This window comes from Myotis daubentonii, chromosome 5, assembly GCF_963259705.1.
Source record: "Myotis daubentonii chromosome 5, mMyoDau2.1, whole genome shotgun sequence".
In the NCBI taxonomy this organism is placed as follows: Eukaryota; Metazoa; Chordata; class Mammalia; order Chiroptera; family Vespertilionidae; genus Myotis; species Myotis daubentonii.
In genome coordinates this window covers 25,484,055-25,511,480 of record NC_081844.1, presented here as the reverse complement: position 1 = coordinate 25,511,480, position 27,426 = coordinate 25,484,055, and the positions used below count along the sequence as shown (strand labels likewise).

The 27,426-nt window shown below is 42.3% G+C and overlaps 1 protein-coding gene and 1 pseudogene across 1 annotated transcript in view; both read left to right on the top strand.

The window, feature by feature from the left end:
- Positions 1 to 27,426, top strand: part of LOC132234988 (zinc finger protein 791-like) — a 108,430-nt gene that overhangs the window by 2,627 nt on the left and 78,377 nt on the right. The gene's annotated exons all lie outside the window — the stretch shown is intronic.
- LOC132234987 (zinc finger protein 14-like) overlaps positions 10,629 to 27,426 on the top strand; it is a 29,843-nt pseudogene continuing 13,045 nt past the window's right edge.

The following is a 27,426-nucleotide window of genomic DNA, read 5'->3' as shown; positions in this document are numbered from 1 at the left end:
ATTTGGGTTTTTCTTTGGATTCCTTTCTCCATTGAATATTACAGCTCCTTAATTTTACATTAGCACTTGGGCTTTTAAAATGTAAGTTGATTGAGTGATACCATGTGAGTAAGGCAATAAAATTGTGAAATTAATAGAATTTTGGTTCTATTTAGGCAAGAGAACCTGAGGGGGGAGATGGGTGTCTTTAAGTTCTCAGGTGCTTTTTTCCTTTTTGTTCCATTATTTGTATGTTTTTATCTCTAGAGAAGTTTGACAATTAAAAGGTCATACTAATCCTAAGGCAAATGAATTCCTATTTTAATGGATGTGAAGAAAAGCAATTGAATTTCTATATTCATTGAAATTAGGAAAACACTTTAAAACATGGAAATGTTTGGAATTTCTAGTTCATTTTGAGGGTGTTAATTACAAACTCCTAATGCATTATAATATGGTACTCATTATGTATATATCTTCAGTGTGAAATATATTAGAATGTATTTTATGTTTTCTATCAGAAAGAGATTTGAAAGTTTTTGATAGTCAGCAGTATTATAGCTTTTAATGTTTAAAGGATTACATTTTTGAGTGGTTTTCCTTGTATAAAAGTAAACTGCCTCCAGCACGGCCAGGGGTGAACCTGAGGAGGGGTGGTGAAGGATTAAAGAAGACAGACAAGAGAATACAGTTGGGACCAGGTGGATTACTGCTTCGCTGAGGAAACAGTGACCCAGCCTGTGAGCTGAAGCTTTAATTTATAATCAGATCACACAAAGCAAAACAAGGGGAGTGGTCAATATGTTTACAATGTTCTTGGGAGTTTCAAATCTATTTCATTACTCAAGCCTTGTTTTGGCAGCACTTGCTGCACCTCCCACAGCCCATTAGCTACCTAGGCACAAGGGAGGACTATAAGGTCAAGCTTAATTGTACTAGAAGGGCTCTGCCCTCCAAACTGGGACTTGCATGTGGCCCTGCCACAGGTCAGTCCAAGGCTTGACCCTATAGCCGCTCCCTACATCAAAGTTAAAATTAAATTAGTTTTAATATGTAAAAATTAAGTATAGGAATTAGTAATTGGAAAATATGGTGTATTATACATTTCTATCTTTGTTTTAAATCAGTAATACATGGAAATACCTAAGCTAGGAAATTAACTTAAGAAGACTTGCTGTCTACATATCTTGGTTCACTCCTGGGAAAAGCAGCCAGTAGATGGTGGGTTCAGTTCTACTATCTTAGTATCAGAGAGCTCACCAGGACCCTTAAGTACCTCTGCTGCTGATGGCTCTGTGTCTACTGCAACTCAGATCCTGACCCTCTGGTTATTGAGTATTATAGTTATGGTCTGTCTGTGGCACAGTCTGAAGGGATTAGTTCAAACTGGACTCAAGCTCTGGGTCCTTAAGTCTTATAATTTTTCTTATAGGGGCAGAGGAGTCTAATGCTGATGGCACTAATTTAAAGCCCTTGGTTTGTTTGTTTGTTTGTTTATTTATTTTTTGTTAATCCTCACCTGAGGATATTATTCCATTGATTTATTTAGAGAGAATGGAGAAAAGAGGGAAAGACAGAGAGAAACATCGATGTGAAAGAAACACATCGATCGGTTGCCTCCTGCATGAGCCCCGACCAGGGCCCAGGCCAGGGAGGAGCCTGCAACCAAGGTACATGCCCTTGACTGGAATTGAACATGGGACCCTTTGGTCCACTGGCCGACGCTGTATTGGCTAGAGCTAAAGCTCTTTGGAGGAAAAAGTTTATGGGTACCAGGGTAGAGAAATCACACACATTCTTGATTTTTATATACGGTGTCCTGCAAATATGTATACACACCTTGAATGATTATAGAGCCAGTGTTTATTAACATACAGTTCATTTTCAAAATTTAAAAGAATCTACAGAAGTGAATAATTTTTTTGTCAATGCCTGTTTTCAAACTGGTGGCTGTTCTGGTCCAGGCACTGCTTATGATAGGAAGCAATGGAATCACAAACACCAAGAATCATTTCGTTCGGTATTTGTGCGCTTTTAAATTTGTCAGCTGTTGCTGGCTTTGTACTGTAAACTTTATCTTTTATGTATCCCCATAAAAAAAAAATCTAGTGGTACTGTAGGATAAATTTTCTTGTTCAAAACTTAGTCTGGCTTCACCCATTATTTCAACTCTGAAAAGAGTTAAAATTAAGTGAGTTATCAGCTAAGTGTGTTTTTGGGACACCCTGTATATTGACCTAAAATATAAAAGAGGTAACAGACATGAAAGAAAAAAGGTATTTTAAAAGATATAAATTTGACCTAATTAGGAGTTCAGCTCACAGCCAGTTGGCCTGGAGGTCAAATCCCCCCAGTATTACCTACAACAATCAAGGCTTAACTACAACAAGACTGCGCACAAAGACCACTAGGGGGTGCACCAAGAAAGCATAAAAAATGCGGAGACAAAGAAACAGGACACAAATGTCAGAAATGGAGGATATAGAGTTCAAAACCACACTTTTAAGGTCTCTCAAGAACTGTCTAGAAGCCGCCGATGAACTTAGTAAGGCCCTCGAAAAGACTGGTGAGACCGCCGATAAATATAGTGAGATCCTCAAGAAATCTAATGAGACCCTTGATGTTGTGATAAAGAACCAACTAGAAATTAAGCATACACGGACTGAAATAAAGAATATTATACAGACTCCCAACAGCAGACCAGTGGAGCGCAAGAATCAAGTCAAAGATTTGAAATGCGAAGAAGCAAAAAACACCCAACCAGAAAAGCAAAATGAAAAAAGAATCCGAAAATACGAAGATAGTGTAAGGAGCCTCTGGGACAGCTTCAAGCGTACCAACATCCGAATTATAAGGGGGCCAGAAGATGAGAGAGAGCAAGATATTGAAAACCTACTTGAAGAAATAATGACAGAAAACTTCCCCTACCTGGTGAAAGAAATAGACTTACAAGTTCAGGAAGCGCAGAGAACCCCAAACAAAAGGAATCCAAAGAGGACCACACCAAGACACATCATAATTAAAATGCCAAGAGCAAAAGACAAAGAGAATCTTAAAAGCAGCAAAAGAAAGAAAGTCAGTTACCTACAAGGGAATACCCATATGACTGTCAGCTGATTTCTCAACAGAAACTTTGCAGGCCAGAAGGGAGTGGCAAGAAATATTCAAAGTGATGAATACCAAGAACCTACAACCTAGATTACTTTATCCAGCAAAGCTATCATTCAGAATTGAAGGTCAGATAAAGAGCTTCACAGAAAAGGAAAAGCTCAAGGAGTTCATCACCACCAAACCAGTATTATATGAAATGCTGAAAGGTATCCTTTAAGAAGAGGAGGAAGAAGAAAAAGGGAAAGATACAAATTATGAACAACAAATACGCATCTATCAACAAGTGAATCTAAGAATCAAGTGAATAAATAATCTGATGAACAGAATGAACTGGTGATCATAATAGAATCAGGGACATAGAAAGGGAATGGACTGACTATTCTTGGAGGGGGGAAAGGGGTGTGGGAGATGCGGGAAGAGACTGGACAAAAATCGTGCACCTATGGATGAGGACAGTGGGGTGGGACCTCAGTGGAGGGGAGTTATGGGGGGGGGGGGAAAGAGGAACAAATGTAATAATCTGAACAATAAAGATTTAATTAAAACAAAGATATAAATTTGACCTAATTAGGTGTTCAAAATAAATAGAAAGGTTTTACAAAAAACAAAGATTAATCCATGGGCACTCATTGGATTTTGAGTCTCTAAAAATAATTTTGAATTGTTAACTATTTTCTGTCTCAAATTACAGTTATACCTGGGATCTCAGTTAACTGAATAAAGGTATTCCATGATCTTAGGGGAATTACTGAAATAAAATAGAGAAGAAAGGGGTATACATCACCTTAAAAATCAAAAGTCAGCTTTGATTTATGGTCATAAAATTCATTCTTCTAAAATACCATAGTGAGCAGGAAAGCTCTGAACCAATAATGTACAAATTAAAATTAAATTCAGGCTTCACCACTTCCATATTGGCTTCATAAAATGAGACTCCATGTTTCATACCCCTTAGTAATAGTTCATATGGCCCAGTGTAAATTAAACAGGGCTGTTAGGAATTGAAAACTGCCCTATTGTTTAGTGGTTAGAGAGCATCGGCCTTTGCACTGAAGGATCACAGGTTCGATTCCCAGGCATGCGGGAGGCAACCAATCCATGTGTCTCTCTCATATTCTCTCTCTTAAATTCTCTCTCTCTCTCTCTCTCTCTCTCTCTCTCGGAAGGGAGGAAAGAGCGAGAGAAACATCAGTGTGAGAGAGACACATGGATTGGTTACCTCCTGCATACGCCTCAACCGGGGCTAGCGGGGTACGTGCCCTTGACCAGCATCAAACCATAAGACCCTTCAGTCTGCAGGCCAGCATTCTAACCACCCTGAAAAACCGGCTAGGGCTGGCCTGTTCTTAAATCTGGAAAGAATGAATGATTCTTCACAATGGATTATTGCAACCTTGATGATGTGCTTGTACCAAATTAACCCTTACTTCCAGTTCCCAACATTATCAAAATTACTGATTCCATCAACTCAGCATTTGGTATGTACTCTGCTGTCATAGATTTGGATAGATCTGTTCTGTTAAGTGCCTATTTCAAAAGCCTTTTAGTGCAGTTGGGTTTCACCTTGAAGGGTTGTGATACACCTTTACCTGGTTACTCTCAGGGAACGTGAACACCATTACCACTGCACAGTCTCTGCAGGTCAGATCTGAACTGCATTTACCTCACCCCGGGATAATAGATATGGCGTTACATGTATGATGTTCTTCTTGGTGGACACTCTTTTGACATTTGGGACATACATATATTGAAAAGAAGCTTGCAAAAAGGAGATGGACCATTGCCTGAAATATATTAGGCCCTGATGCCTTGGTTTATTTTATTTTATTTTATTTTTTCAGAAAGTAAGGAAGAGAGAGATAGAAACATCAATGATGAGAGAGAATCATTGATCAGCTGCCTCCTGCACACCCCCCACTGGGGATCACAACCTGGGCATGTGCCCTTGACCAGACTTGAACCCAGGACCCTTCAGTCCACAGGCCGATGCTCTATCCACTGAGGCAAACCGGCTAGAGCAGGTTTCATTTTAAAAACTAGTTTAATAAATAAAATGCCACAAAGTTTCTGTCTACATGAAGAAGTAACTATAGTTCTCTCAGCACCCACCACATCATCTAGATTATTTTGGTGTTTGTGAGGCAACATATTCTTTGTTTACAAATATACTTGAGCTGATTTGTGCTGTTACATGCAAACTGCCCAGCTTTAGAATAGGCGCCTTTACTGTAGAAAGCTCACAGGGGTTCTCAACCTTCCTAATGCCACGACCCTTTAATACAGTTCCTCATGTTGTGGTGACCCCCAATTTCATTGTTACAAATTGAACATAATTAAAGCATAGTGATTAATCACAGAAAAAATATGTAATTATATATGTGTTTTCTGATGGTCTTAGGCGACCCCTGTGAAAGGGTGGTTCGACCCCCAAAGGGGTCGTGACCCACAGGTTGAGAACCGCTGCTCTAGAATGTTTAAATTGTGCAACAACAGGCACACCTGGTAGTGTCCTCAGAGACTTCTTCATTATAAAGCTTCAGTGATCACTTCTCATACCTCATGGGCTTACAATGGTTTTATGTTGTAATTCCTGCCTCCCTCTTTTCTTAGTATGGTTATGAATGTCATTCATCTGGTCAAAGAACCAGCTTTGTTTTGTTAATCCTCATTCAAGGATATGGATATATATATAACGTATTTTTTTTCCATTGCTTTTTCAGAGCGAGTGTGAGGTAGGGAGGGAGTTGAGGGGAGAGAGAGAGGGGGGCGGAGAAACATTGATGTGAGTGAGACACATTGACTGGTTGCCTCCCCCACACACCCGACCAGGGGTGGAGAGCAAACCTGCAACCCAGGTATGTGCCCTTGATGGGGAAATCGAACCACGAACCACAACCCATCTATGCTTGGGCCGATGCTCTAATCATTGATCAACACTGGCCAGGGCAAAGAACCAGCTATTTTTATTTAAACTTTCTTCATTGACTTTTCACAATTACCTTGATCACTTTTCTAATTATTATTATTTTATTCTGCTTAGTTTAATTAGCACTTCCTTTTATTACAGTGTATTATGCTTGTATTAATAATTATAGCTTTTTTTTTTTTTTTTGCTAGTGAATTTGTTGTACCATACATTTCCTTTGGGGCATTGACTCTGCTGCGTCCCACAACTTCTGAAGTTATATTTTCATTTCATGGAGTTTAAAATAATTTTTATTTTTTTGAGACTCCTTTTTTGATTTCATATATTATTTGGAAGTGACTTTTCAAGTGACTACACATTTGGGGATTTATTCACTATCCTGTTATTGATTTTTAGAGTAATGTCTCTGATGTGAGAGCATATTTTGAATGATACTGTTCTTCCAAATTTGTTAATGTTTTGTGTCCCATGATGTGTTCTGTATTGGTGAATGTTCCATGTGAACTTCACGAGGAGTGTATCTTGCCCTTCTTACATGAAGTATTTCACAGGTTACAGTTAAATCCATTTGTTACATAGCATGTCTGAGTTCATCTCTGTCCATGGTGATGTTCTTTCTGCTAGAAATAATTCATGATAAGAGGTTGTTGAAGTCGACAACTATATTAGTGCTTTCATCTATTTCTTTTTTATTTCCTTTTGCCTAATGTGGTTTACTTTTTGTTATGCACAAACACATACTGAATTCCTATCCCTTCATGTAGAATGGACCTTTTATTATTTTAAATTTAAGTGTATATTGATTTAAACAAAGTGTCATCTGTTATGATGATGATAAGAACTACAATATATATATATATATTTTAAATTTTAAAAATATATTTTTTATTTCAGAGAAAAAGAGAGAGATGGAAACATCAATGATGAGAGATTATCATTGACTGGCTGCTTCCTGCACACCCTCACTGGGGATGGAGCCCGCAACCTGGGCATATGCCCTGACTGGAAATCAAACCATGATCTCTTGGTTCATAGGTCAATGCTCAATCCCTGAGCCAGGCCAGCTGGACAAGACATTTAATCGTTGTTTTAAAGTGACAAGTATCATTATTTACATTCTTTTGGTAAGTTTCTGAATGTTTCTTTCAACTCATGTCAAATTGCCTCAGTTTTTATTTCAGAATATACATATTTTTCTTTATTTTTGATGATAATTTTTTGATACAATTCTAGGATAGTGTTTCTTTCAAAAATTAAATATATTATTTTTCTCTCTTGCTAGCATGATTTAATTCTAATATTTGTTTTGTATATGTAAGACATTTTCTCCTGGCTTTTTTCAATTGCCTTTGGTTTTTGTCTAATTTAATATGAGACTTGGGTGTACACTTTTGTTGGTTGTCATGTTTAGTGTCCTGTGAGCTTCCTGGATTGACAGTTTGGTGTGTCTATCAGTAACTTTAGGAAAATGTTAGTGATTGGTACTGCACTAATTTGTTTTTTTTTTCTTTTTTAAAGGTATCACTATTATGCATTTTTAAACTTTTTATTTAAAGAAGATTGTCCTATGGTTCATAGATATTGCTTACTGTCTCTTTGCTGTTTTTGCATATTTTTTTTTCTGACATAGATTTAAGAACTGGTTGTATTTAGAACAGAATATTTGGGCCCTATTTTGTGTCTGTGCAGTGTATTATGTTCCCACAATGACAAAATTTCCTAACAACACTTATCTCAGAACATCTTTGTCATTACGTGGCACATGATTAACATTTTAGCTCATCAAATCCTGCAGAGAGAGAAAGGAAGAACTGAAATTGTGATATTATACAAGGTAAGCCCTGGCTGGTGTGGCTCAGTGGTTGGAGTGTTGGCCCACACACTGAAGGGGCATGGGCTTGATTCCTGGTCAAGGGCACATACCTGGGTTGCAGGTTCAATGCCCGGCCCAGTCTGGGCGCATGCAGGAGACAACCAATCCATGTGTCTCTTATGTGGATCTCTCTCTTACCCTCTCCTGCCCTCTCTAAAAAAAAAAAAAAAATCAATGGGAAAAAAAAATCAATGGAAAAAGTATCTCAGGTGGGGATTAACAACTAATTATATATATATATAGTAAAAGCAGTGCTTCTCCATAGAATATTTTCATTCAGCCACATGCATCTGATTACTTGTAATGTCCTGGAGGACTTTAGTAAAATATGGTCTGCTGCACCTTGTTAAAACTTGAGTTACCAAAGATCAAATGGACTCTCAGATTTGCTGGTTGGACAGCTTTTTGTTCTGAACTAAATTCTGTTCATTGAATGCATATATGACTGACTTAGGAATGCTGTACATAGTAATAAGGAAAAAAATGAATTTTCTCCCAATGCAATCATGGTATTAAAATGGTAATATTTGGCCCTAGCTGGTTTGGCTCAGGGGATAGGGCGTTGGCCTGCGGACTGAAGGGTTCCAGGTTCGATTCCGGTCAAGGTCACATGCCCAGGTTGCAGGCTCAGTCCCCAGTAGGGGGGCATGCAGGAGGCACCCGATCAATGATTCTCTCTCATCATTGATATTTCTATCTCTCTCTCTCCCTCTCCTTCTTCTCTGAAATCTAAATCTCAACCTGAACAAGGCATCTTGTCCCAGAGTAAAACCATATGAATACAGAGGCTGTAGGACAGTCTTCACAGATCATTCATCCCATAACAGGCACACCAGATGTCACACTGGACATAAGTCTTCTGAGTATCAGAAATATAGAGAGAAGTCAAATAAATGTAACATATGTAGGCATGTCTTTAGTTCCCTTCAGTGTATTGAAAACCATGAAAGAGCTCGCAATGAAGAGAAAACCTATAAATGTAAAAAATGTGGAAAAGCCTTTATGGGGCTCAAATTGCTTCAAAGACACATGATCACACATACTGCAGATGCTCCTCATAAATATAAGGTGCGTGGGAAAACCTTTAGTTCTTCAGCTTCTCGTCAGACCTGTGAGAGAACCTGCACTGGAGACAAGTCCTACCGGTGCACACTGTGGAAAAGCCCTCAGAAACTATCGAAGTTTTCAAAGACATGAAAAGAACTCACACTGAAGAGAAATGCTATGAATGTAAGTTATGTGGGAAGGCCTTCAGACATCGCAGTTCCTTAGAACCACACAAATGGACTCACACAGCAGAAAAACCCTATAAATGTAAGGAATGTGGGAGAACACTCAAACAAGACAGTACCTTACAAATACACGAAGAGACTCACGCTGGATGGAAATCCTATGAATGTAAACATTGTGGAGAAGCCTACAGTTACCGCAGCTCCCTCTGAGTGCACATGAATATGCATGCTCCCTGGAAATACTCCTTATCAGTGTAAGGAATGTGGAAAAGCATTCAGTCGCCTTAGCTGGTATCACAGACACGAAAGAACCCACGCTGGAGAGAAATCCTATGAATGTAAACAACGTGGTAAAACCTACAGAGATTATAGTTCCTTACAAATACATGAAAAAGCATCATGGAGCGAGGCCATTTAAATGCAAGGAATGTAAAAAAGCCTTCACTTGTAACAAAATCCTTTAATTACATTTGAGAGTGCACACTGGAGAGAAACGGTATACATGTGAAGAATGTGGGGAAGCCTATATCGATCCCTCCACTTTTCAAAGGCATAAGAAGACTCACTGAGTCAAGCCTAGTAAATGTAAATAGTGTGAGAAAGATTTTAGTGTGGCCACATCTCTACACGTGAAAACGCCCACTGAAAGAAAAAAAATGTAAATAATCTGATAAGACTCGAGTAATTTATATATACTGTCTAGAAAACCTTTAAAGAGTTACTAAAATTGTAAATAACTGTACAGTGGGGCCTTGACTTACGAGTTTAATTCGTTCGGAGACCGAGCTCGTTAAGGAGGTCGTTAAGGAGCTCCTTAACTCAAATTACCCTATCAACTCAATGCAAAACTCAATCTGCTGAGAGACAGCTGGTATCTCAAAAAACTCGTTAGTCGGGACACTCGTAAGTCAAGGCCCCACTGTATTTACTAAGTTTAAGTGTGTGATGGGAATATGGATTGTCCCTTGATCAGTGTGTGGATTAGGGTGCCAACTGCCCAGTCAAAAATCTTTGCATAACTCAAACCAGCCCTCCACGTGGTTTTCCCAACCACAGATGGAAACTACAGCCTCCCTTTAACAACAAGGGTCTGAGCTGCTGCTTATAAGGGAACACATGCAGTTCAAACCTCTCTTGTTGCCCTGACTGGTGTGGCTCATTGGTTAGAGTGCTGGCCAGGAACGGAGAGGTCAAGGGCACCAACATGGGTTGCAGGCTCTATCCCCGGCCTCGGTTTCCCATGTGTCTCTCTCACATGTCTGTCTGTCTGTCTGTCTGTCTCTTTCCCCTCCGCTCCGTCGCCCCCCTCCCCCGCTCCCGACCCCTTCCTTTCCCTAAAATGAATAAAAACTTAAAAAGAAGAACAAACGGTTCCTGAAGGCCAGTTCTCACCCCCAGGCCAGAGCTGGTTCCCTGAGTTGTCGCTAGGAAATGCGGGAGGCGGGTCTTTGTGAACTGTCCAATCAGAGGCGCAGAAGCAACACCCAGCCAACCGTGTGGACGCTCCTGGGTCACGTGTCTCCCGCGCGGCTGACGCTAACGGCCCAGGTGTGTCTGCGTCAGCGCCAGTCCCACTGTGAGCTAAGCCGCCAGCGGGAGCTGAAGGGGCGTTGCCGGGGGGACCCTAGAAGCTGGGAAATGGTGAGTGTGTGGGACTGGGTGTCCCCGAGCTGGGACGAGAGGCTGGGCTGGTTGGAACCGGCTGTGGCCGGGCTCGGCCTCCAGTGGTCAGGTTCGGAGTCTGCAGATGAGCCCCCCTCCTCCCCCTGGGGGTCGGGGGTAGAGGGTAGGGGGTGAGGGGCGGGGCGGCCCTCCGTCTCCTCGGCTCGTGGGTGGGGGCAGAGCTGGCGGCCGAGGCCGGGCGTCCGGTCCGGTCACTGCCAGCGGCGTCGTTGGCCCTGAGCCTCTCCGTGCCCGCCCCCCTGAGTCTCCCAGGTGTTGTGACCACAGGGAGCGTCATCAGGGGACAGTCGTGACTCCGTGGTTTCCTGCGTGGGAGGCGGTGTGGTCCGTGGGCTTCCAAGTCCGTCCTTCCTTTGCAGGGGGACCCGTTTTCTCCTGAGTTTCCCCAATGTTTAGGGAGCGGGGGGTCTCAAACCCACAACCCTGGACCCTCTACCACCGCAATCTGACAAGAACTGCCCGAATTTCCAAGTCCCTCCCTCCCTCTATTCCCAAACGCCAATTCCCCCTTCTGATTCAAGAATCATAATCAACTACTTGTCCTTCGGGGTGCATTTCAAACAGACCCAAATTCTACTTATTTTTTTTTATAGTTGAGCAGGGTGATTATTTTCTATTTTTTTAAATAAATCTTTATTGTTGAAAGTATTACATATGTCCACCTCTTCCCCCCATTATTTCCCTCCACCACGCCCTGCCCCAGGCCCTCACCGCCCCGCTGTCTGTGCCCATGGGTTATGCATATATGCACGCAAGTTCTTTGGTTGGTCACTTCCCACCCCCACACCTTCCCTCCCTTCCCTCCGAGATTCTGCATTCTGTGCTATGTAGACCCATATTGTAATTTTCATTTGTCCAAGGGATGGCTGTTTTAATGGAGCTTATTTTTTGTTTGTGGATATTTTACATGAGAGAACTGTACTGGAACTACGTTGTATAAAATCCTTTTGCCAGACCTCCCAGAATCTTTCCTAGCTGGGGAACATCTTTTTTTTTTTTTTTTTTTTTTTTTTTTTTTTAGCAATCCAGTACATACTTAACGAGGTTTCTTGTTCAGTCAGCAAAGTGCCTTACAATTTTCTTGTTTTTAGTTGAATTTATTGAGGTGATTTTAGTTAATAAAACTGTACAGGTTTTAGATGCATAGTTCTACAATACATTATCTGTGTATTGTATTGTGTGTTGACCACCCCAAGTCAAGTCTCCTTCCATCATCAGCCTTACAATTTTCATCCCTTTTCTTGAAGACTGGGTTTTAGTGTTTTTGCCAGATTGTTCCAACGGGCGTTGTGTCATTGAACGCATAGGATAGTCCAGAGCAGCTCCATTTTGGGGAGCCTATTGTCAGTGACCCAAACTAAGGTCCCCTTGAGCCTGCAAAGGGAAGTACATGAAGGCTCAGCTTGTTTTTTCTGGGGAGCCTCCCCCTGCAGGTGTCCTACCTGCTCTCACCCACCGTGGAAGGGGCCTCTATAGCCTGGAGAGCTGGGGCTGCAGGTACACCTGGGGGAGGAGTGTGAAGCTCCTTCTGAGGTTTTAGTTGTGCTTCCCCTGCGCCTGTTTCTAGGCATATAGGTTGGAGTTTTGCATCCCCAGTGTGGGTGCACTCAGAGTGTCATTTGTGCACGTTGAGAAAGTCTGTGAAAGTCAGGAGTGTGTGTCCTGGGTTAGGGATTGTGACTTTGGGAGTTCATTTGGGTTAGAACCCGACACTGAATCCAGCTGAGCATTCCTCACCGTGAGCTGAAGCCTGAGAGAGGGAGCAATTCCATTATTCCCCGGGGAGAGGAGGGTGTAGGAGTTCCCAGACTTCACTCCTGGGGCTGCTCAGGTGTCCCTCCCCACCTTCCCCAGGCACTGGCCCACTGCAGGGGTTCTGTCTCAACCTGGAGAGTCTGGGATGTGGAACCTTCTGAAAGCGGCTCTCCTGTCCTGTGGGAAGCAGGCTGCTCATCTGAGCTGATTCCAGTACTTGTTTCTTTTGGTCCTTTATCAACTGAATAGTGCAGCCTTTGACTCTAGTTTCCCTGAGCACTTGGCAAATTTATTCTCTATGTGGGAAATATGATTTTTGGTTTCTTGGGATTAAACATGTGAGTTGATTGAGAGAGATGATGTTGGTAAGGCAAGTAAATAGTGGAACTAAATAGAATTTTTGTTCCCTTTAAGCAAGAGAACCTGTTGATATGAGATAAATGTATTTAACCTCATAGATCCATTTTTCATTCTTACATCGATGTTTGTGGGTATTCATGTCCCTAAAGAACATCTATAATAATAAAAGCATACTATGCTAATTAGACGGGACGACAGACATTCCGGACGAAGCTGAGGCTGCGAGGGAAGCCCGTGTCCCTAGTGCCAGAGGGAAGTTGGTGCTGGCAGCCAGGGGAAGGAAGGCCTACTCTTGCACGAATTTTGTGCATTGGGCCTCTAGTTGAAATTTAAAAGGCTAAAAAGTAATTGATGTGGCACAACTAAGTCATTATTTCAATTGATGTAAGGAAAAGTAATCAAAGCTTATATTTAAAATCCCTACTACCTTTTGGAGCATAACTGAACTCCCTAATGCATTATAATATGCTACTTATTCCTCAAATAACACCTGTGTGAGATATAGAGAAGGGACAAACTGGGATGCAACTTGTCCTTTTAGTTGGCAAGAATTTTTGAAATTTTTTATTTTGTGTGGTATATACTTTTTATAATTGTTTATGTTTAAAAGGATCAAATCCTGACAGTACTTTACTATGTACAAAAGTTAAAATTAAAGGACTACTAGATGGTAAAACATGGTGTATATAAATTTATGAGTTTATCTTAAATTTGTAAGATAGGAAAATCTAACTAAGAAGACCCACTGCTCACATATCCTGGTCCTGTAGCAATGTTACTGCAGTCACCCTCAAATACACAGTTTTGATCATTTCTTAGACTTTCTGTTAGTGTTTCTTTATATATAAACAAGTCATTGCAAGTACATATTTTTCTTACCCATGTTTGTCCTTATAATGAGCAGTCAGACTCCACATTGTTTGGTATTTGCTGAGAGCTTAAGCCTCCCCCTCCCTCTTTCCTTGTTGTCCACCCCTGGACAGGCTGATGCGAAAGTCCAGTCTCCTTCCTCTGACACTGGCTTCAGATTCCAACCACACAAGCCCCTGTTTGTGTGCAAAATTCTTCTTTGCTTGAGCAACTTTAGCCAGGCTCCTGAACTTTCTCCTAGGACAGGGGTGGGCAAACTTTTTGACTCGAGGGCTACAATGGGTTCTTAAACTGGACCGGAGGGCCGGAACAAAAGCATGGATGGAGTGTTTGTGTGAACTAATATAAATTCAAAGTAAACATCCTATCTAATAAAAGAGAAAAATGGTAATTGGCGTACGATGATACCCTTTTCATTGACTAATCAGGGCTATATGCAAATTAACTGCCAACTATGATTGGCAGTTAACTGCCAACTATGATTGGCAGTTAACTGCCAACAAGATGGCGGTTAATTTGCATATGTAGGCACAATGCAGGGAGGTGAAAGGGAAAGCAGGAAGAAGCCCCCTGCCACTGACAGTGATCGGAAACCCAGGGGGGAGCTAAGAGCTGGGGGGCAGGGCAAAGGCGGCGGGCCGCCTTTGCCTTGCCCCCCAGCCATGATCGGAGAATCAGGCGCCTTTGCCGCCCTGGCCAGTGATAGCAGGAAGTAGGAGTGGAGCCAGCGATGGGAGCTGGGCACGGTCGAGGCTGGCAGTCCCAGGAGCTAGGGGTCCCTTGCCTGGGCCTAAAGCGGAGCCCACGATCGCGGGGCTGCTGCAGCTGCGGGTCCCCGCTGCCCGGGCCAGACGCCTCAGCCAGAGGCGTTAGGCCTGGGCAGGGGCGGAGCCTGCAACCGCGGGGAGCTGGGGGTCCCCCGCCCAGGCCTGACGCCTCTGCCGGAGGCCTCAGGCCTGGTCAAGGGGCCGATCCGGTGATTGGTGATCGGAGGGTGATGAGGGTCAACTCCTCTGGCTGAGGCATCAGGCTTGGGCGGGGGGCGGAGTCGGGGGTTGGGGGGATATGATGGTCCCCTTGCCCAGGCCTGAAGCCTGGGTCAGAGGCGTCAGGCTTGGGCGGGGGGTGGAGCAAGCGATCAGAGGGAGATGGGGGTCCCCTGCCCAGGCATGATTCCTGGGCCAGAGGCCTCAGGCCTGGGCGGGGGCCAGAGCCAGTGATCAGGGGGAGATGGGGGTCCCCTGTCCAAGCCTGACACCTCTGGCGGAGGCGTCAGGCCTGGGCAAGGGGCCGATCAGGCGATCGGAGGGTGATGGGGGTCTATGCCTCTGGCCGAGGCATCAGGCCTGGGCAAGGGGCCGATCCTGCGATTGGAGGGTGATGGGGGTCAACGCCTGAGGGCTCCCAGTATGTGAGAGGGAGCAGGCTGGGCTGAGGGACACTCCCCTCCCCACACACACCCAGTGCACGAATTTCGTGCACCGGGCCCCTAGTCATTACATAAAAGGGTACGGTCTTTTTTTTTTTTTTTTTTTTTTTTAGTTTTATTCATTTCAAACGGCAGGATCCGGCTTGCGGGCCGGCCGTAGTTTGCCCACGGCTGTCCTAGGCCTATCTTTGCACTTCTTATAAAACTCCGTTTAACAGGAACCCTGCTAAGTCAGGTGATCCAGAATCCTCCACCCTCCTAGCTGACCACCCTCCATGTCTGATAAGGTTCCTCCTCCATCTTCAGGTGATGTCTGATCCCCCGGGCCTGTCTATAATAAGAATCCTGTTTGGTCAGTTTAGCAGTAATCTTCTAACATCTGATTCTTAGTAATTTTCCATTCACTGATCTCCTACCTGCCCTTAGGCCATGAATTCCCACTTGCCTATGCTGTTCTCAGATTTGAGCCCAGGTCTTATTTCTCACCCACTAAGAAATCCTACCACAATTGTCTCTGTACCTATTGAAATGGTTTTGAATACAATGTGCCTTACCATTATTGAGAAGTGCCACTGAATCTTTTTTTCTTTAACACTTCCAGCCACAGTAAAATCCCAGGCTAGGCTCTTTTCCTTGCTCTCTGAAGCTTTTTCACAGCTTCTTGGTCAGCCTGCCCTGTCCTCTCAAGGACCTCTATTATGTAAGTCAAGCTGTATCCTGCCTTCTCCAGGCGTGTGTGTGTGTGTGTGTGTGTGTGTGTGTGTGTTTTGGGGGGTGCACACCACATTAATCTCAGCATGGGAACCACGCCTCTGCAGGTGACCTTAACAGTTGGCTATCTAAGCAGCATGTCCCCACATGACCACTACTTTGGTCTCTCTCCTCTTGCTTTGACTTGCTCACCTGCTCTGCTGTGAGCTGTGCCCTGTGTGGCATTGCTGAGACTACCAAGCCTCAGTTCGCTGAGCTGCCAACCAGAATGTGCAGATCTGAGAATTTCTAGGCATTTGGGAGCAGGAGTATGGGATTAGGGCCTTCCTTACAGTGGTCCTGGCTTGATGTCTCTACTGGGATTTATCTGTGTCAGAGTGAAGCTGTGACAGAGGCTGGGTTGGCACCAACATACTCCAGGGATTGGGGTAAAAGAGGGTAAACACAACAGTGCAGATGGCCCTATCTAGTTGTCATTTGTGGAAGAGCAGTTACTAAACAGAGAAAGAAGAGGGGGCAAAGGCAGCCAGTAGGTGGCTGGTTGTGTCCACATCCCTGATACCAGAGGGCTCCCCAGGACCCTTAAGTACCCCTGTTGTGCGCCCCCTTCTGCACGAAGATCCTGGCCTTTGGGATTAAGGGGACAACACCCAGGGCACCCTTGTGGCACAACCAAGTCATTATTTCAAGTAAGTTCAGGGTCCTTAAACTCTATAAAATAATTGTCATAGGGAAGCTCCTAATGGTAGTGTTTTGAGGCCCTCTGGAGGGAAACAATATATAAAGACCAGGGTAGAGAGGACACATTCCCTGAAATATAGAGACCAAAAAAATCCCCCAAAAAACAAACAAACAAGCAGGCAAGGACAAGAGGCAGGGAACAAGAAAAAAAAATACTGAAACAGAGATCCATAATTTGATCCAATTGAAAATCTAAAATATACTGAAAGAATCACACAACAAAAAAGATCAGGGGCACTGTTTCGTTTGGGGGCCTCTACAGCATAGGTTTTGAATAATTTTGCCACCTGCTGTAATATACAAATTCTCATGCAATCAGTACTAGGTCTCAAATTAGTTACATAGGGATCACACTAAATGTAAACAAGGTGCCATTGATGATGTTAGTGGGGTCACTAAATGCAAACAGGGGACAAATGGGCATGTCTCACCTAACCATCGTAGAACACATCTCTTGGCTAAGTTATCCTTGGTCATAGCACCCATTGTCATTAAGTAGCCCATAGTGAACAGGAAAACTCCAAACCAATGGTTCATCTATACCAGCGGTTCTTAGCCTGTGGGTCACGACCCCTTTGGAGGTCGAACGACCCTTTCACAGGGGTCGCCTAAGACCATCAGAAAACACATATATAATTACATACTGTTTTTGTGGTTAATCACTATGCTTTAATTATGTTCAATTTGTAACATTGAACTTGGGGGTCACCACAACATGAGGAACTGTATTAAAGGGTCTCGGCATTAGGAAGGTTGAGAACCACTGATCTATACTAATAAAGGCCTAGATGGCGTCAAGCCCTCAAGCGCGACTGTTGTCACAAGATGGCCGTGTGCACAGCGGAGATGGGGCCTCCGTGCAGTGAAACCTGGGGTCCCATGGCTCTGCGCAGCCTCCGTGCAGTGAAACCTGGGGGTCCCATGGCTCTGCGCAGCGCGAGGAGGCTTGGTCCCAGTGTCTCCGCCACCTAGTGTGGAGGAGGCCGGTCCCAGCAGAGGAGGCGGATTGCAGCAGGGGAAGGCAGTTGTGGGCTTGATCCCCAGTAGGGGGTGTGCAGAAGGCAGCCTATCAGTGATTCTGTCTCATTATTGATGTTTCTCTCTCCCTCTCTCTTCCTCTCTGAAGTCAATAAAAATATATGTTAAAAACCCCCACAGAAACAGTTCCTTAAAAAAAAAAATTGGGCCTTGAAAGACTGAAACAATTATATAAAACTTAGTGAAGAAGTGATTATTCCCAGTGATTATTTCTTATAACAGCTGAATTTGGCTTGTTCTTAAACCTGGGAAGAATGAATAATACCTTGCAGTGGATTATCACAACCTGGAGGCTGTGTTTACATCAAATAAGGCCCTAGACCCAGAAACCTTTTATTTCTGATATTATTAACTTGAATCTGTTCTCTTTTTTTCTTAGTCTAGCTAAAGGTTTGTCAATTTGGTTTATAGTTTCAAACAACCAATTTTTATTTTCTTTGAGTAATTACTTTTATTTTGTACTTTTATATATTTTTATGTTACTAATTAGCATCTTTTCATTTCAGTTTGAAATCCTAGTAGCATTTCTTATAAAGCAGGTCTGTGGTGATGAGCTCCCTCAGCATAGATTTGTTTGCAAAAGTCTTTCTCTTTTACTCATTTCTGAGGGACAGCTTTGCTGTGTACAGTGTTCTTTGTTTAATTTTTTTGCCCATCCAAACACTTTGCTTTATTGCCTTTTTTTCTGCACCCTCCCCAGCTTTATTGAGGTATAATTGGCAAGTAAAACCGCAAGATAATGTGTACATCGTGGTAAATTCATATGCATTGTACAGTGTTCTTGGTTGGCACTACTTTCAATGTTTGGTGCAGGGGCCCTCAAACTTTTTAAACAGGGGGCCAGTTCACTGCCCCTCAGACCGTTGGGGGGCTGGACTATAGTTTAAAAAAAAACTATGAACAAATTCCTATGCACACTGCACATCTTATTTTGAAGTAAAAAAACAAAATGGGAACAAATACAATATTTGTATTTGCATGTGGCCCGCGGGCCGTAGTTTGAGGACCCCTGGTTTGGTGTATATCATGCCACCCTCTCGTGTCCTCAGTTTTCTGTTTAGAAATCCGTAAAAATGGAGGCTCCCTTGTAAATGATGTGTCACTTTCCCCTTCCTACTCTCAAAATTCTCTTTGTCTTTGATTTTGGGTAATTTGCTTATAATACACCTTGGTGGGGTCTTTTTTTTTTTTATTATTCAGTCTGTTCCAGGATCTTTGAGTTTTATGTATTTGGATGTCCATCTCTCTCACAACATTTGGGAACGTTTCCGCCATTATTTATTTAGGTAAGCTTTTTACCCATCACTCTCTCTCCTCTGGGATTTTTATAATGTGCATATTATTTCCTTTTCTGGTGTCACCTAATCATATAAGCTTTCTTCATTCCTCTTGATTTTATTTTTTTATCTTGTACCTGGATAATCTCCTTTTTTGGAAATCAATTATAGAGATTTACTCAAGGGTCTTAGAGTTTGCAAACTGGGAACATAATCAGGCAGAAACCCTGGTGGTGTTTAAACTCCAAATATTTGAGTGTTTTTCAATGTCTTTCTGGTATTAGTTTCTAGATGAATGCCTTTGTGGTCTGAGAGCATATTTTGTATGATTTCTATACTTTCAGATGTGTTACTGTGTCATGTCCCAGAATGTGTTATGTCCTCATGAATTTTCAATGTGAACTTGAAAAGAATGTGTATTCAGCTGTTGTTTGATTAAGTATTAAATTTTTCAATTAAATCCAGTTGTTTGATGCCACTCTTCAATTCAACTGTTGCTTTTCTAGTCTGGCCAGTTGTGGCTCAGTGGTTGAGCATCAACCCAATCACGAAGAGGTTGCTGGTTCGATTCCAGGTCAAGGCACATGCCTGGGCTGCCGGCTGATCGAGTGTTCTATCTCTTCTCCCCCTTTCCCTTTTCCTTCCTCTCTCTCTAAAATATCAGTTTAAAAAAATATGTATATATTTTTTGCATGCATATAAGCATAACCAATGGACATAAGACACTGGGGGGTAGGGGAGGCCAGGGGATTGTCAAGGGCGGGGGGAAAAAGGAGACATATATAATACCCTTTGTAATACTTTAAGCAATAATAATAATAATAATAATAATAATAAAAATGTATATTTTTAAAAGAACTCAACTATGGCTTTTCTGGTTGTAGTTGTAATTATTAATAGAGAGCTGTTTAAGTCTTAAGTATAATAATGGACTCATCTGTTTCTCCTTGCAGTTCTATCCATTTTTCCCTGGTGTATTTTGCCACTATACTGTTATATCCATGAACACGAGCACTGTATCTCCTTGAATACTTGACCTCTTTATCACTCTATAAAGCCTCTCTTTATCCCTGTGCTTTGTCTGAAATTGGTATGGGTATTTCAGCTATCCTTTTTTTTTTCTACAGCTATTTTTTAACGTTAATATAGTTTCTTCCATCCGTAGTCTTAATCTGTCTTTATTGTTGTTATAGACAATATATAAGTGGTGGTGTTATTTTTTTTAATCTACTATGGTAGTATCTATCTTTCAATTGTATTTAGAACATTGACTTTTAAAGTGATTACTGATAGAGTTGGATTAATATATGCCATAGCCCTAGCAGGTTTGGCTCAGTGGATAGAGCTTCAGCCTGTGGACTGAAGGGTCCCGGGTTCGATTCTGGTGGGGGATGTGCAGGAGGCAGCCTATCAATCATTCTCTCTCATTACTGATGTTTCTATCTTTCTTTCCCTCTCCCTTCCTCCCTGAAATCAATAAAAATATTTTTTTTAAAAATATATATGCCATAATTTTTAGTATTTTTTGTTGCTCTTGTTCTTCTTCTTTTTTTTTTTTAAAATATATTTTATTGATTTTTTACAGAGAGGAAGGGAGAGAGATAGAGAGTCAGAAACATCGATGAGAGAGAAACATCGATCAGCTGCCTCCTGCACACTCCCCACTGGGGATGTGCCCGCAACCCAGGCACGTGCCCTTGACCGGAATCGAACCTGGGACCCTTCAGTGCGCAAGCCGACGCTCCATCCACCGAGCCAAACCGGCTTCGGCTCAATTTGGTATATTTATTCCAAATCATCACATTGTAACGTTTAAATAATAGATAATTATATTTGTTAATTATACCTCAATATAGCTGGAGGGCGGGAATGAATTTCCAAGTGCATCCCTAATTTATATAATGATTTATTGTCTGTCTTATATCACTGAAAATGGGAATTAATTGCCTTAAGGATATTATAGTTGTATTAAACAAAACTGTTGAACTTCTACAGCTGAAAGTTAAACATAATAAAGGGTTCATTAGGCCATTGCTAGCAAGAAAAGACCAGGTCCTGGGGCCTGAAATCTGAGCTACCAGCAGCATGACTAAGTAAGAAGACAGTAGTCCAATGTCCTGGAGTTGTTGAGCATTTTTATAGATAGTGGGGAGAGAGATGTAAGCCGTTCTGAAAGAATTTATCTTAGCTATAGACAAGGGGTGCGAGAAGCTGAATTGGGGCCAGTGGTGGGATATGGGCAGAATCAACAAGGGAAAAGTGTTGGTGCTTGTGGATTGTCTGTGGGCAGTAGATAGGAAAGTGCATGTGGCCCTAGCCAGTTTGGCTCAGTGGATAGATTGTCGGCCTGCAGACTGAAAGGTCCTGGGTTTGATTCCAGTCAAGGGCACGTGCCCTGGCTTCCAGCTCGATTCCCAGGAGGGGGTGTACAGGAGGCAGCCAGTCAGTGATTCTCTCATTGATGTTTCTATCTCTCCCTCTCTAAAATCAATAAAAATATATATTTAATACCTTCATATCTTAAAAAAAGAAAAGTGCATGTGTAAAAAGGAAGTGGAGGCTCCTGGGTTAGATGGAGCATGGCTATTCTCTCTTTTGGAAAGTAGTGGAAATAGCCAGGTGGAAGTTATTTGAAGTTGGAACAGACATAAAGAATGTGAGCAGTTTTTGTCAGAGCTGGTCCCCAGCTATTAACAGATTGTTCTTTTTCTTTCTATAGTCACTGTAATTTTGGTTTTTTTACATTTTAAAGTTTTCTAGGAACAGGCAAAAACTGATCTGAATTAAATTTCCTTCTGGTGTGAAATATACATCTGAGAATGTAATGAACACGTCTCGCACCCTGTGGTTAGGGCCACCCAAGGCTGGCGCTCCAGGATTCCAACTTCCCAGCAGAGCCCAATGCTCTGGGATTCTTTCTCTTAAGGACAGAATGACTGTGGGTGGGCAGGGATCGGTGGAAAGCTCAAGGTTGGGAAGCATCAGAGATTGAAACCGAGCCAGACTCTATTACAGATAGTGAGGTCACATTGTGTCCGTGTTTCTAAACTAGGGTCTCAGTGGCCTGATAGCCTTGCACCAAGCCCTCGACCTCTGGACGTAAGACACTGTTCCAGTGTGGCCTGGCCTGCCTGCCCTCATGTTCCTTCATTTGGAAACTGAATCAGGAATTCTCTGTGCACGCCTGTGCCCCTGTGTTGACAAAGAGCTGGGCGAATACAGTAGTCAGCTCCATAGTCAAACGTGCCAAGAAGAGGCTGGTTTGGCTGAATGAACCCCGCCTTCTGGTGTCATTCAGGCAGGGGTGGGGTTATGTATGGATTTCTATTCAATCAGAAGCTCCGCTGAAACAGGTGGGTGGGCCGATGCACTGGATAGGTAAGGACATTCCATCTATGCTCTGGGCTCGCTGATGACCACTTAGCCACAGTTCATGGTCTGTGGTGGCTCTTCCCCAGTCTGTGCGGTGCTGTGGTCTGTGCTGGTCACGGGAATCGTGTCAGGACTCAGGAAACCTAGGAATGGTGAGTGTGTGGGGCCAGGGGCTGGTGTGCAATCAGGGACGAGGGGCTGGCTGGAACTGGCTGTGGCGGAAACGGGCCTCCTGGCGGTCAAGTCCAGGATCTGCAGCTGGAGTCCACTGGGGGCTTCTGGGGACCTCGGTCCCCTGCAGAATTCAGCGTGGGGACTGGGCAGGCAGCCGGACCGAATGTACTATTTACTTCTCCAACTGGGAAGCTCTGAGCCCCCAGCCTCATATCTCAGACGTTGCCGTGGCACAGGGAGGGTCATCAGAAGACAATCGTGACTCATTCTCTGGGGTTTGTGCATGAGAGGTTTGTGGGGACCCTGATTTCTCTTTTTACAGAGGAATGGAATGCTCTTTTTTTTTTTTAATTAAAAAATTGAGTTAGAGATAAAAGAAGGGAGAGAGAGAGGGAGAGGGAGAGATGGATTTTGTTGCTCCACCCATTCATGCACCCATTGTTTGCACATGCTGGAAGCAACCGAAGGAGTTCTCTTTTTAAAAGATTTATATTTGTGGATATTTTGCATGAGAAAAACTAGAAAGCTAGTGGATAGGGAGGATCGGGGGAGGGGGTGGGGAATACAGCTGGATAAGGGGGTGCAGGCAATGATGATGCCCTTTCTGAGGTTGTGGTGTGGTTCTTTAGGCCTAGACATTTTAAGATCTTATGTTTGAGTTTTGCATCCACGTGTAGGTGCGCTCAGAGTAATTTGTGCACATGGAGAAAGGCTGTAAAGAGCAGGGTTTCTGTCTTGGAGACAAAGGGTTTATGACGGGGGAGTTCATTTGGGCCAGAACCTTAAACTGAATCAGGCTGAGAGTTGCTTCTCTGTGAGAATGGAAGCCTGGGCAGGGAGCGCTTCCATGCTTACAGGAGAGGGGAGGGTTGTAGAGCTCCCAGAGTTCATTCTTGGGGCTGCTCAGGTGTCCCTTTCCACCCACCTCCCCAGGGACTGACCCACTCTAGAGGTTCTGTCTCAATCCAGGAGTGTCTGGACCCCAGGCTTGCGATTATGTTCAAATTCCTGAATGTGGATTTCCTGAACTGTAGGAAAGCAGGCTGCTTATCTGTCTTGATTGCAGTATTTGTGTTTCCTTCCTTTGGATTTCTTTCAACAGTGAATATTGCAGCCCTTTAATTCTAGTGTTCAGTAGCATTTGGGCTTTTAATATGTAATTTGAATGAGAAATACCCTGTGCATAAGGAAAGATAATTATGGAACCAAGTAGAATTTTGATTCCCTTTAGCAAGAAAAAGTTAAGATGTGAGATGGATGTTTTAAAATTCTTAAGGTTTCTTTTTTTCTGCTTTTTGGTCAGTGTTTGTATGTCCGTGTCTCTAGAGAATTTTTACTTTGGAAAGGCAATATCATTCCTAAGGCAGATGATTACCTATTTCAATGGCTATTGGGAAAAGCACAATTGTATTTTTATATTCATTGATATGAAGAAAACACCTCAAAATTTATGGAAGTCTAAATTTTCTAATTCATTTCAGGGCTTAATTCCAAACCCCTTAGGCATTATAATACATTCTGATTCCTGAAAATATCCCCTGTGTGCAATATAGTGAGGGACAGATTAGACTGATCATCACGCATCTTGTCCTTTTTATCAGAAAGGGATTTGATGCTGAACACAAAATATAGTGTTTAGATGAAGTGTTACAAAATTGCACACTTGGAACCTGTATAAGTTTGTTAACTAGTGTCACCAATAAATTCAATAAAAAAGAAAAAAAGAAAGGAAAGGGATTTGAAAATATTTGATGGCTTTCAGTTTTATATCCATTAATGTTTAAAGCATTAAATCTTGAAATGGTTTCCTGTATTTAAAATTAATTCTAGCCGAAACTGGTTTGGCTCAGTGGATAGAGCGTCGGCCTGCGGACTGAAAGGTCCCAGGTTCGATTCCGGTCAAGGGCATGTACCTGGGTTGCGGGCATATCCCCAGTAGGAGATGTGCAGGAGGCAGCTGATCGATGTTTCTCTCATCGATGTTTCTAACTATCTCTCTCCCTTCCTCTCTGTAAAAAAATCAATAAAATATATTTAAAAAAAATAAAAAAATAAAATTAATTCTAAAAAGCAAAAATAATGATTAAGCATAGTGAAATATGATATATATAAATTTCTTCTTTTTGTTTAATAGTGCATTGGAAGGTTAAATTCCTCATATAAGAAACTAACATAAGAAGACCCCTTGCCATATATCCTGCTACACTCCTGTGTTCTTACTCTAGCTATTCTCAGTCAGTTTTAATCACTTCTAGATTATTCTGTTAATTTTTTTAATTAAAAAAATTTAAAATTACAGTTCACATTCAATATTATTTTGTATTAGTTTCAGGTGTACAGCGTAATAGTTAATCATATACTTTACAAAGTATTCCCCCTAATATTCCTAGTACCCACCTGCTACCATACATTGTTGTTATAATATTACTATTTACTATGCTGTACTTTATATCCCATGACTATTTTATAACTACAAACTGTACTTCTTGAGAGCTTGTTTGGAGGTTCTAGCAGGGGAGCGCAGCTACTCATATACCCTTGACCGAAGACCGGTCCTCTCCTGGGGGGGGGGGGGGGGGGAGAAGGTCGTCCTCTTCGACCGAGCGCGCAGCTTCGGGAGGGACGCACATGGATCGGTGAGGGAGGAGGGGGACACCCGCCTAGCCAGCCAGATCAGCCGAATCAACCCTGGCGATCAATGGGGTGACAGATGTCGCAGCCAGATCGCCCTCACATCCCAAACTGTACTTCTTAATCCTTTACATTTTTCACACAGTTCCTCTTCTGACAATAATCAGTCTGTTCTCTGTATAAGTCTTTTTTTGTTAGCTTGTTTATATTATTCTTTAGATTCCACTTAGAAGTGAAATCATATGCTATTTATCTTTCTCTGTCTGACTTGTTTCACTTAACATAATACCATTCTAGGTCCATCCATGCTGTCGCAGATGATAAGATTTATTCTTTTTTATGGTCATTTATTCATATTTTAAATCTTTTTTTCCTTCTTAACGAATACCTTTTAATAATAAAAGCATAATATGTAAATCTACCAAACGTCCGAACGACAATCCGGACAACCTGGCAGCTGGGTCGACTGCCAGGGCTGAGGAAGCCTGGGCTGCGAGGGCCTACCCTTGCATGAATTTTGTGCATCAGGCCTCTAGTATTTCTTATAATACTGGTTTTGGTGGTGATGAACTCCTTTAGCTTTTTCTTGTCTGGGAAGCTCTTTATCTGTCCTTCGATTCTAAATGATAGCTTTACTGGGTAGAGTAATTGGTCCTTGCTTTTCATCACTTTGAATATTTTGTGCCAATCCCATCTGTTGAGAAATCAGCTGACAGTCTTATGGGTGCTCCCTTGTAGGCAACTAACTGCTTTTCTCTTGCTGCTTTTTTTTTTTTAAGTATACTTTTATTGATTTCAGAGAGGAAGGGAGTGGGGAGGGAGGGCGGGATGGAGGGAGGGAGGGAGAGAAAGAGAGAGAGAGAGAGAGAGAGAGAGAGAGAGAGAGAGAGAGAGAGAAAGAGAAATATCAATGATGAGAGAGGCCACCTCCTGCACGCCCGCTACTGGGGATCAAGCCTGCAACCCAGGCATATGCCCTTGACTGGAATTGAACCTGGGACCCTTCAGTCCACAGGCCGACGCTCTACCCACTCAGCCAAACCAGCTAGGGCTGGCATGCATTTTAATTCTACATAATTGTCTCAATTGATGAAAACGCAATAACTGCCACACACAGGAAAGCGAAGTTAAAGTGAGCTATGTCTGTTCTTCTAATGGAGGACTTTAAGGCAGTATGTATGCCAGCTAGGCTTTGTTAAAAATTGAAATTCCACAAGCCTCTTGGACTCCTTGGCTTTGGTAATGGGAGTAGAAGAAAAAGCTTCCAGTTCTTCTACTGGAACCTCATGCAGATATGACCTTGTTTTATGGAGACCTATAAATAGTGAATAAAAAAAGATGAATTTTTTCACAAGGTATTGATGGTCTGAAAATGATAATATTTGTTTAATTTGTATAGCATTTTTGTGATTTCCCCAAAGTATTTGAACCCCTGCCATTTAAAAAATACATAATGTGGTTACAGTAAAATTACGTTGGTAATTTCCATGTGTTTATGATGGTGTTAAATAAGGAAGTGAGTGTGGGGATAGAGAGTAAATTTTTGATGATAGAGTCATAGATGAGGTGTTTGGAAATGGGAAAATCATACATAATCTTCCTATAAATGGAATCTGAGTGTTCAGTGCTGTCAGTCTCACTCATCCTAATGGACACACATTGGGGTGTTTTAGGACTTGGTGGCCTTTGAAGATGTGGCTGTGAACTTCACCCAGGAGGAGTGGGCCTTACTGAATCCTTCACAGAAAAAGCTCCACAGAGATGTGATGAGGGAAACCTTCAGGAACTTGGCCTTCTTAGGTAAGGATGGTGACTTTCCTTCACTTTTTCAATTAGAGAACAAGTGTTTCTTACCCATCAACATTGTCCTAAGATGGTAATGTGAGAAAGGAGGACATTGGTAAATAAACTGAGCATGGTCACAGCTCATCATAGAAATAGAATTTACTAATTTTTGTATAATTTCTAATACGTTGAAACCAATTTTCTGGGTCTGCTTCTTTAGGTAAAAAATGGGAAGATCATGACATTGAAGAAAACGAGGAAAGAAAACAAAAGTGAGTCACACAACAGAAAGCACTGCCTCACATGAGAAACCTGTTATGCTACAAAATTTTAAAAAGAAGCAACCAAAGCAACCCTTGCTTCAAATTTAGTCTTAAAAAATTAACAAATTACTTTCTTATATATGACATAAATACTCAGTGTTTGCAAACTAGTTTACATGGAAACAGCATTAATAAATCCTATACCTGAATATCACT